Source organism: Martes martes (assembly GCF_963455335.1).
Source record: "Martes martes genome assembly, chromosome: 1".
Taxonomy (NCBI): Eukaryota; Metazoa; Chordata; class Mammalia; order Carnivora; family Mustelidae; genus Martes; species Martes martes.
Window position 1 is genome coordinate 29,198,374 of NC_137888.1, and position 11,074 is coordinate 29,209,447.

Here is an 11,074-nt window from a genome sequence, read left to right on the forward strand (position 1 = left end):
AGAGGTAAGTGTTTTATATGAGAAGAGAGAATTATTTTCATAGAAATAGAATTTCATTTCAAGTCCCATGAAGATTATTTGCTTTAAATGTCTGGGAAATCTAAATACAAATAGTACAATGAGTGTGTTGTTCATAAAATTGATTTTGAGTTTGTTATTTTAAAAGATTACCCTAGCCATGTAACTATTGCTACTTTACTAAATATGAGTTTATATGAGTTCTTTGTAAGAAAAAAAACCACATTTATTAATAAAATAATATATTGATTTTCAAAGAAGAGTCCAGTGTTGGGAGACAGAAAATGTTAAATCTAATACTTCTAAGAACTGGAAGCAGATGTGCCCTTTATGGAGAATTTCTTTTCATTCTATTAGAATGGAATCTTCTTTGGACCCAGCCATAAAAGAGCATAGTAATAATAATAGCAACTAACACTTAAATAGCACTTAATAAATGTCAGGCACTATTTTAAGTGTTTTGCACACATTAATTTATGTAATCCTCACAATGACCTTATGAGACAAGTTCTGTTATTACTCATATTTCATAAAGGGAGAAAGTTACTTACTTAGTGTATAGTAACTCACCAAGGTCACATACCTAGTATGTGGTGGAAACAGATTTTGAGCATGGGTCTACAATGCATTCCCTAAACCATTTTCCAGAGCTCTTTGGTTTTAAAAGGGCAACTCTCTAATCTCCCTTTCATAGGAATTCAAAGTTGTGGCCACGCATATGTTTTAATCCTTCAATAGCACGTAGCATTCCAAAAGGAACGATTTACAAATGGTTATATAGTGGACACTCCCTGGCTGTCTTTTTCTTCATGCATATATATATGTTTCACTTAATAGAATAACATCAGAAATAAAGGTCATGTTATTATGTAGCCACAGTAGGGCTCCAAAACTTCTACACATTTTAAAGAAAGGTGTGAATTTCAGTTAATCAAAGTAAAGTGCATACATTTGCTCACAAACTTGTCATTGTCAGTTTTGGTTATTTCTAATTCTCTTAAGATCTTGAACATGTTACCTCTAAGATGCTCATGTTTAATATTGCTCTAAAGGTACTAGTGTGACAATAAATTATAATGAAACTAATTGGAACTAGGTCCAAATCCAAATCTATCATTAATTATTTATGTGAACATTGGTAATTTTCTTTCCTTAATTGAGGTTTCCTTATTTGTAAAATAGAGATATATATCTATTTTGGAGCTATTCTGAAAAACATTAAAAATAAATACATAACACATTTCCTGAAACAATCTGGAGCTATTCAAAATCCTATTATTATTTCTCCTTCCTTCATTTAGATGACAATGGAAATTTATCTGCTTTACTAATGAAAAATTGTTGAGAAATTTAAGAAACATCAGCTGATAAGTGAAATATGCCTATCTATGCTTTAAAAATATTTGAATGATCATTAATCTATTTATTTAAGTTTAAAAAGTAGGTGTGGGGAGATGTGAATATGAACAAGCGTTAGTTTTTCTATTAAAGGTCCATTTTGAAGTCATATACAATGCCCACATAGTGAATTGGATTTTTGTTTTATTTTGTGTCTGCCTCTAGTGAGATTAATATGAGAAAGTCACCTTTGTTATCCTTAGAAGAAAATTTGCCTTTGTAGATTAAGGGTAGGTTTTCTTGAAAAAGAGAGGGTAGGCTGAAATATCATCCTAGGAAGCCTGGTAGAACAGGAGTGATAGAACATTCAGTGGGGGATAGCTCTCCTTTCTGAGAAAAGAGATTCAGTCATACCCATTCTGTTTCAGGGATTTGCAGAAAAACTTTTACCTGTCCCCTGATGTAGGGGAACCAAGGGACAAGAAAGAGGCAGAGATTCAGTGGACACCAGACCTGGTTCTAGTAGAACTCCAAGGTGGCAGCTTGACTTTGGATAATTGCTATGGGTCTCAAATAAATATTATTTTGCAGTCCCAGCATTCCAAGCAAAAGGATGACCTTGGCCAAGCTTTCAAAAAGAAAAGAGCTCATCCTTATTCAATGGGAGATAGAGCATGCTCTCATAGCACCCCAAGGAAGAATTAGCAATGGATAGAAAGTAGAACAAGTAACATTCAGCCTAACAATTGCTGCTGGGGGCAATGGAATGCACAGTTTATTTATTTATTTATTTATTTATTTATTTATTTATTATTCTAGCAAAGCCCAAGTAACTCTTTGTCATAAATACCTACGTGTGGATTTCAGAATTCATGTTCAGCAAATATTTATTTAGTGTTTAATAATGTGCTAACCCTTGTTCTATGTTTGAAGATTAAAGCCACAAAGCAAAATATTGTATCATGAATATTATGATATAGGAGAATAAGAAAACCAATAAACAGAGAGATCTATAACATAGTTTAAATTAGGGATAATGCTACAAGGAAAAATAAAGCCTGAAAAATGAGTTGAGAGTAATGGTACTACCACTTTAGAAAGGATGATCATGGAAGGTCCCTGACAGTCTGACCAGTAACTAGGAGTAGATCATAAATCCTTGGAAGACACCATAAGGACTAAGAATGTTATGCCAAGAGAGACTGAAAGCACATGGTGGGAGGCTTTAACTTCTCTTTGAACTCTGTACAACTCTTGTATTTTCCATCCCCAAACTGCCTTCCTCAAAATGAAGTAACAAACATTCAAGTTATTATGAATTATTTTAAATGGGAAAACTAGAATAATTAAATATAGATCAAATACCTGAATATAATTATATATGTCATGGAGCAAATTTGCTTAATTATTTAGTTTCATCTTTATAGCTCTCATTGACTTTTAATATATATTTTTTTTAATTTGCAAAATTTCAAAATGTAAAAAAGAAAAAAAAATGTAGAGATTAGTGTAAGGAACTACATGTATCCATTACTCAGCTTCAGTAACTATCAGACTGCGCAAGTCTTATTTTACCTGTATCCCTACCTACCATACCTCTAATCTCAGGTAATGTTGAAACAGTTTCTAGACATCATACCATTTCATTCTTAAAAACTTAAGAATATAAGAACTTTGTGAAACATAGTCATAATATCATTAAGACTCCTAAAAGTATTTACAACCATTTCTTAATGTCATAAAATACCTAATGTTCAAATTTCTCTAAGTGTCCCATAAATGTTTCATCAGAATTGATTTATTTGAATCTGTATCTAAGGTTTACTCATCGTATTCTTTTGATATTTCACTGTCTTTCTAAATCTATCAGTCACCCCTCCCTTTTTGTAAAAATTGCTATTTATTTGTTGACAAAATTGTCTTACTTGTCTTGTTATTCCCCACACATGAAGTTTTGATAATTTCATCCTCATGGTATAATTTAACATGTTTCTCTGTTTCCTATATTAAAAAAACAAAAAACAAAAAACAAAAAACAGAACTGGGAGTTACATCTAGAAGTTTGAGCAGATGTTGTTTAAGACTTTCTCCCAGTTTTATAGTCCTCAGTCACAGATACTCTCCCCTATAGCCCACCTTTGTGCTCCTGTGAAGCTCTGTCCTCACTTTCTTGACCTTAGGCTTGTGTAAGATGCAATTCCAAGCTTATGAATAAACAGGTACAATTCTCAGAAGCAGCTGAGAATTGTCAGTCATTCATGTGGGTCTCCAGAACCCAGTACTTGTGCTTCATTAATCTGTCAAGATATTCTTCATTATCCTAACCTATCTGAATATGGAAAATATTATTTATAAATATTTATAAATATTATTTATAAATATTTTAATAAATATTTATAAATATTATTTATAAATATTTTATAATAATAAAATAATAATAAAATAATAATATTTATAAATATTATTTATAAAATATATTATTTATAAAAATGGTAGAAATAAAGATATTGAATAAATATACTGTTGAAGAAATGTTGTTATGGCCCTTTAATCTTTATTATTAAAAAATCGTGATAATTGTTGTTGATGCCTTTGGGGGGTTCATTTTATCCTTTTAAAGTCTTATTTCTTTTTCTGTAACTTCACATAAAGTTCTTCTGAATATCAGTTTTTCCTGAGCTCTTACCCTCAATTCAGTTTCTCCAGCCCATAGATTGACTTAAGGACTATATTCTCCATGACTGGAACATTTTAAAATTTGTTTTGGCTTATTACTGGGAAAGCCCAGAAGATTGATGACTATCAGAATTAACCTTCCTTTTCTCTCTCTTCCACAGTATTCTTTAATGACACCTGCTAACTAATGACAGTGCAGATCAGCCCTTAGTTTGAGACACGCATAAATGAGAGGTGTTATTGTTTGCATTTTTCCCTAAGAAAATGATCAGAGTAAAAGAACCTAAATTCAACCTTTTTTTTTTTCTCCTAATAGCTTATTCGCTTCTAGCTGATTTCAGAACTGCCCTTGCACTGTGCTGTCCTCTCTCTGTGACCTTCTGTTCCACACTAATGAACCCTGTTAATAGCTAATCTTTGTTCTGTGATAGCAACTATTTCTAATCTGGGATGTTCAAATTAGCAGTTTTCCTTAACTTGTGTCTAATTATAGTTATTTTTTAACCTGATTTCAAATGTGGTTTCTTCAAATCTTTTTGCTTTCCCCTTCTGTGGTTTTCTATTGCTCAGCAGTCTTTGCAATTCAACACAGTGTTTGGATAAAAGGGAAAAATGGATGGTTTAAGTTAATTTGATTTGTTTCCATATTTGGGGAGTGATTTGTAACTTTAAGAAATTGGTGTGCTTATTATTTTATTCTTAAGTATATTTCCTTGTTTCCAAACTATCACCAAATAAAACAAGCAAGAAAAACGTGGATATTGGAACTTTTAAACTTACCCAACCAAATGTGTACACATCATTTTTGCTCTCTATTATATACATTTGCATATAAAGCCTAAGCTTCTCTTTTCTCCTTTACATAACAACAGCTAAAATATTTATTACACATCTATTCTGTGTCAGAAACTGTATCACATATTAAGAATACAGGGAAAGAGAAACAAGTTTTATCCTTTATATTGTGGACTCTATGAAAAGTTAATGACTGAATGGGTCAGCTACTTTCTGTCAAGTGCTCATTGCTATTTCTTTTGCAGTGAACACAATTTGTTCCAACTGTCACTTGTATAAAAACTAAGATGTCTTCAAAGCGACCTGAGCAGTTCTTTATTTACTCATTTATGTCCAATTTCCTCTCAATTTCATTTACAGGTTTTATATTGGCTGGTGGCATGTGGTACTAAGAACCCCAAGGCATTTAAGCATTTAAGAAAGTGAAAAGCAAGCGGAAAAAAAAGCATAAAACAGAAAGTCAGAGGTGAAAAGCTAGATTTAGACACCTGATAGATGTAGGTTTATTTGTAGTTTCCTCTGCAATATACTTGAAACTTTAATAGGATTATATGCCTAAGAGTCAGAATTTTATTCTGTGCAGTTTACATAAAGGGAGGAGTGGATATTTTATAATCTAGATTTGGGCTGATAATGTATGCTTTTTAGTAAGAATTGTAACTGGGACTTGGTCAACATCAAAGCTGAAAAGACTCTTTTGCTGCTCTGCCAGATGCCCCCAAAGTGTTCTATTCTCCCCTCCACCCTCCATGCCAACACCCATCATTGCTCACACCAAGAATGAATCTACGCAGGAGCAGAGAATGAGTTTACTTCCTCTTTGACTTTCCCCAGATTTGGGAACCCTCCACAAAAATTGCATTAACAAATTTGAAGCTCAAAATGTAACCCAAAACACATTCTTACATTCACTTGCAGATTTCCTTTCATTACTGGAGTGGCAGCAACAATAAAGTGATGTGACGTATTCTATTTTTTTTTCAATATTACATTTTGTTAGTAGACTGTTAACTTGGCTGTAACTCCACTTTAAAATTTACCAGTGTTCTTGTCCACACTCTCTTTTCTTCTCTCACCCCCCACCCAAACAATTCTAGTGAAACAAATCTCCAGAGAATCATAAAGTCATAGAAAATTAAACTAGAAAAAACCTGAGAGATCTTTTCCTTTTCCTTTATTTTAGAGATGAAACTGAGCCTCAATTTTCTATAATTTGACAGGCATTATGGCCTAAAAATAATATTCAAAAGAAATATAAATATTATTAGAAGGAGAACTTCCTAGGCAGAATGATATTCTGGAATGGTCTGCAAGTCCTCTGGGTAATTAGGCGGATGGCTTATTGCTTAATCTCTGAGCAATCTCTAAGTCAAGTTCAGGTTTTCTTTCCTTACTTTAAAAGTAAATGTTGCTCAAAGGGACAGTGAGTTTTTTACACAGTTATGAAACAGACATGGGAAATACCAGACCACTTTTCAGCAAGGTTATGTTTAACCTTTAGATGAGAAATAGGTCTACTTACATAGTATTTTATAATCTCATATGATTTTCTTCAATTTATCTGTAATAAAATATGTACACAGTGTGATTGGCAAGTATGGTGTTTTTTGAATGAGCACATGTACGTGTAAATATATATATATATTTAAATGTTTTATCTGTATTCACGCATATGTATAAATATGTTTAAAGAACGCATTTGCTCAATGGGTGAATTCCACCATATTCTAACAATATAGTTGCCTATTTAGAAATTTGCGGCAAGGGAGGAGATTAGTAGTAACTAAAAGGAAGAGAGAAAAGTAAAGGGATATCAGTGTGTTAAATCTTTACCATGGGTCAGGCATCAGACCACCAGTTTTATGTATATCTTTATCAATCCTCACAGTAGCACTAATAGGTTGATGTTTCTTCATCTCAGGAATAAAAAAAGGTGAGGTTCCAGGGAGTTTAAATGGCTCTCCCTTGGTCACATAGATGGCAAATGGTAGAGTATGAATTCCTGCTCAAATCCAATTGGCAGCAAAGAAAAACAGCTAAAGGTAACATGGCATTTACTATTCATACGTATTTTACATATTTTTTTTACATGCATTGATCCATTTTATCATCATAGAAACCAATGGGGTTGATATTGTCATTCCCATTTTATAGATAGGAAAAATCAGGGTGCCTGGCTTCACTCTATACTTAAATTCACTTATCTACACTGCTGTCCAAAGTGGAGAACCTGTTCCTTTCATCATGGTCAAATTTCTGAAAGTGCTTTGAGGCACAAAAACAGAACAATCACATATCTTCAGAGTAGGAGACCTTAATTTCATCTGGTTCCAGGAATTAGGCTAGATAACTGTCAAATAATTCTGAACACCTATGAACTCAACCAGAAATCTAAAAAAAGAATAGCTGCAACTCACAAGTAGAAGAGCAACTATTTTCTGCAAGAATCACAAGATGGAAAAACTCAACCTCAAAAAAGAGAACAAGATGGTGCCTGGGTGGCTCAGTCGGATTAAGCATCAGCCTTCAGCTCAGGTTGTGATCCCAGGGTCCTGGGATCGAGTCCCACTCTCCCTCTGCCTCTCTCTCTGTCTCTGTCTCTCATGAATAACTGAAGAAAATCTAGAAAGAGAAAGAGAGAGAGAGAACAAGAGGCCATACTGATTGCCAGGGACCAAATCAATATAGATAAAAGTAAGATGTCAGAACTAGAGTTTAGAATAATAATTATAAAGACACTAGCTGGGCCTGAAAAAAAGTATAGAAGACACTCAGGAATCCTTTTCTGGAGAAATAAAAGGAGTAAAATCTAATCAATTCAAAATTTAAAAAAAGGTATTAATGAGATGTAATAAAAACAGAGATTCTAACTGCTAGGATATATGAGACAGAAGAGAGAATTAGTGATATAGAAGACAAAATGATGGAGAATAAAGAACCTGAGAAAAAGAGAGATAAACAACTACTGGATCACGAGGGGAGAACTTGAGAGATAAATGATACCATAAAGCGAAACAATATTAGAATATTTGGGATCCCAGAAGAAGGAGAGAGAGAGAGAGAGAGAGAGAGAGAGAGAGATATATTGAGCAAATTATAATGGAAAACTTCCCTAATCTGGTGAAGGAAGTAGGCTTTCAAATCCTGGAGACACAGAAAACACTTCTCAAAAGCAATAAAAATAGGTCAACATCCCAACATATAATACTGAAACTTGCAAAACTCAGAGACAAAGAGAAAATCCTGAAAGCAGCTCTGGTCAAGGGGTCCATAACCTACAAGGTTAGAAATATTAGACCCACAGCAGTCTAATCCACAAAGACCTGGCAGGCCAGAAAAGACTAGCATGATATATTCAGAGTGCTAAATGAGAAAAATATGCAGGCAAGAATACTTTATTCAGCTAGGATTTCATTCAGAATAGAAGAACTAAAAAGCTTCCAGGACAAACAAAAACTAAAAGAATTTGTGATCACTAAACCAGCTCTGCAAGAAATATTAAAAGGATTCCTTTAAGTGAAGAGAGAGCCCAAAAGTAACACAGAGCAGAAAGCAACAGAGACAATATAAAGAAACAGTGACTTTACAGGTAATACAGTGGCACTAAATTCATATCTTTCAGTAGTTACTCTGAATGTAAATGAGCTAAATGCCCCAATCAAAAGACACAGAATATCAGCTTGGATACAAAAGCAAGACTCATAGATATACTGTCTGCAAGAGACTCATTTTAGACCCAAAGACTCCTCCAGATTGAAATGAGGTTGTGGAAAACCATTTATTGTTCTATTGAACATCAAAAAAAGGCTGAGGTGGCAATCCTTATATGAGACAAATTAGATTCTAAACCAAAGACTGTAAGAGATGAGGAAGAATAGCATATCATAATTAAAGGGTCTATCCAACAAGATATAACAATTATAAATATGTATGCCCTTAATATGGGTGCAGCCAATTATATAAACCAATTAATAATAAAATTAAAGAAACATATCAATAATAATACAATAATAGTCAGGGACTTTAACACCCCACTCACAGCAGTGGACAGAACATCTAAGCAGAAGATCAACAATGAAACAAAGGCTTTGAATGACACACTGGACCAGATGAATTTGACAGATATATTCAGAGCATTCCATCCTGAAGCAAGAAAATACACATTCTTCTCAAGTGCACATGAAACATTCTCCAAAATAGATCACATACCAGGTCACAAATCAGGTCTCAACTGGTACCAAAAGACTGGGATCATTCCTTGCATATTTTCAGACCACAGTATTTTGAAACTGGAATTCAGTCACAAGGGGAAATTTGGAAGGAAATCAAATACATGGAGGCTAAAGAGCATCCTACTAAAGAATGAATGGGTCAGCCAGGAAATTAAAGAAGAATTGAAAAAAAATCATGGAAACAAATGAAAATGAAAACACAACAGTATAAAACCTTTGGGATGCAGTAAAGGCAGTCCTAAGAAAGAAGTGTATAACAATGCAAGTCTTTCTCAAGAAACAAAAAAGTTCTCAAATACACAACCTGACCTTATATCTAAGGGAGTTGGAGAAAGAACAGCAAATAAAGACTAAACCCAGGAGGAGAAAAGAATTAATAAAGATTAGAGCAGAAATCAATGAAGCAGAAACCAAAACAACAGTAGAATGGATCCATGAAACTAGGAGCTGGTTCTCTGAGAGAATTAATAAGATTGATAAACCCCTAGCCAGACTTATCAAAAAGAAAAGAAGAAGTGTAATGAGATGAAGACAGAACCAAAACCGGCCACAGGCAGTGGATGCAGTCCCAGCGAGAGCTGAAGGTGTCAGTGAACATATACTCAATGTCAGTCACCAGTGATAACCTAAGTCTATATGACATGCTGGCCTGGATCAATGAGTCTCTGTAACTGAATCTGATGAAGATCGAACAGTTGTGCTCAGGGACTGTCCATTGTCAGTTTATGGACATGTTGTTCTATGGCTTCATTGCCTTGAAGAAAGTGAAATTCCAGGATGAGCTAGAACATGAATATATCCAGAACTTCAAAATACAAGCAGGTTTTAAGAGAATGGATGTTGACAAAATAATTCCTGTGGACAAATTAGTGAAAGGAAAGTTTCAGGACAATTTTGAATTTGTTCAGTGGTTCAAGAAGTTTATTGATGCAAACTATGATGAAAAAGATTATGACCCTGTAGTTGCCAGACAAGGTCAAGAAACTGCAGTGGCTCCCGCCCTTGTTGCTCCAGCTCTGAACAAACTGAAGAAACCTCTCAGCTCTTGCAGTGAGCTCCCAAGAGGCCCATTGCAACACAAAGAACCACTGCAAACCCTAAGGCTAGCCCAGATGTGGCACAAGAGAAACCTGGTGTGGGCAACAGGGATGATGAAGCAGCTGAATCGATGCAGCAGGTCAGCGTATTGAAACATACCATCAAGACTCGGAGAAAGAAAGAGATTTCTACTTTGAGAAACTAAGGCACGTTGAATTGATTTGCCAGGAAAACAACCCTGTATTTCAGAGGACTGTGGGCATTCTCTGCCACACATGAAGTCTTTTTGGTACCTGATGAAAGGGGCCCACAGGAGGAACAAGAAAATTATTAACAGCTGGGACCAGCAGAGCAGCATCTGAATTCTTCACTCCAAATCACGTGCTTAACCATAAAATACCCCCTTTTATTATTCTTAGAGGGCCCACTGGTTTCTTTTCATAAGCAAACAGTACTCTTCTTTTTTTTTTTTTTTTAATTATTTTATTTATTTATTTATTTATTTTTAACAGTACTCTTCTTAAAGTGCACTTTGCAGAAGTTTCATCCCTTTTCCAGTGAGTTTGAGTTAGGAACTTCTGCATTGTAGCAGAGCAGTATTAACATCTAGTTGGGTCACCTAGGGAACAAAGAGGCTGACCATGGGGCTCACTGTGTGGACCTTGGTAACACTGATTGCTGGAGAAGGAGTTTTTATGGAATACACTGTGGTGGGAACCTCAGTAGAGAAATGTACAGACTGATTTGAATTTTAAGCTAATATGAAATCTTGGCAGAGAATGTTTTAATAAATAAATGCCTTAAGAGTATTTAAAATTAAAAAAGAGAGAGAGAAAGGAGCCAAATAAATAAAATCAGGAATGAAAGAGGAGAGATCACAACCAACACCAAAGAAATACAATCAATTATAAGAACATATTATGAACAACTATATGCCAGCAAATTAGGCAATCTGGAAGAAATGGATGCATTACTGG

General features: G+C 34.4%; 1 pseudogene across 1 annotated transcript; it reads left to right on the forward strand.

Moving 5' to 3' along the window:
- Positions 1-9,619: 9,619 nt before the first annotated feature.
- On the forward strand, positions 9,620-10,431 carry LOC308358627 (microtubule-associated protein RP/EB family member 1-like; annotated as a pseudogene). The gene has a single exon. The product of its transcript is annotated as a microtubule-associated protein RP/EB family member 1-like (transcript).
- Positions 10,432-11,074: the final 643 nt, after the last annotated feature.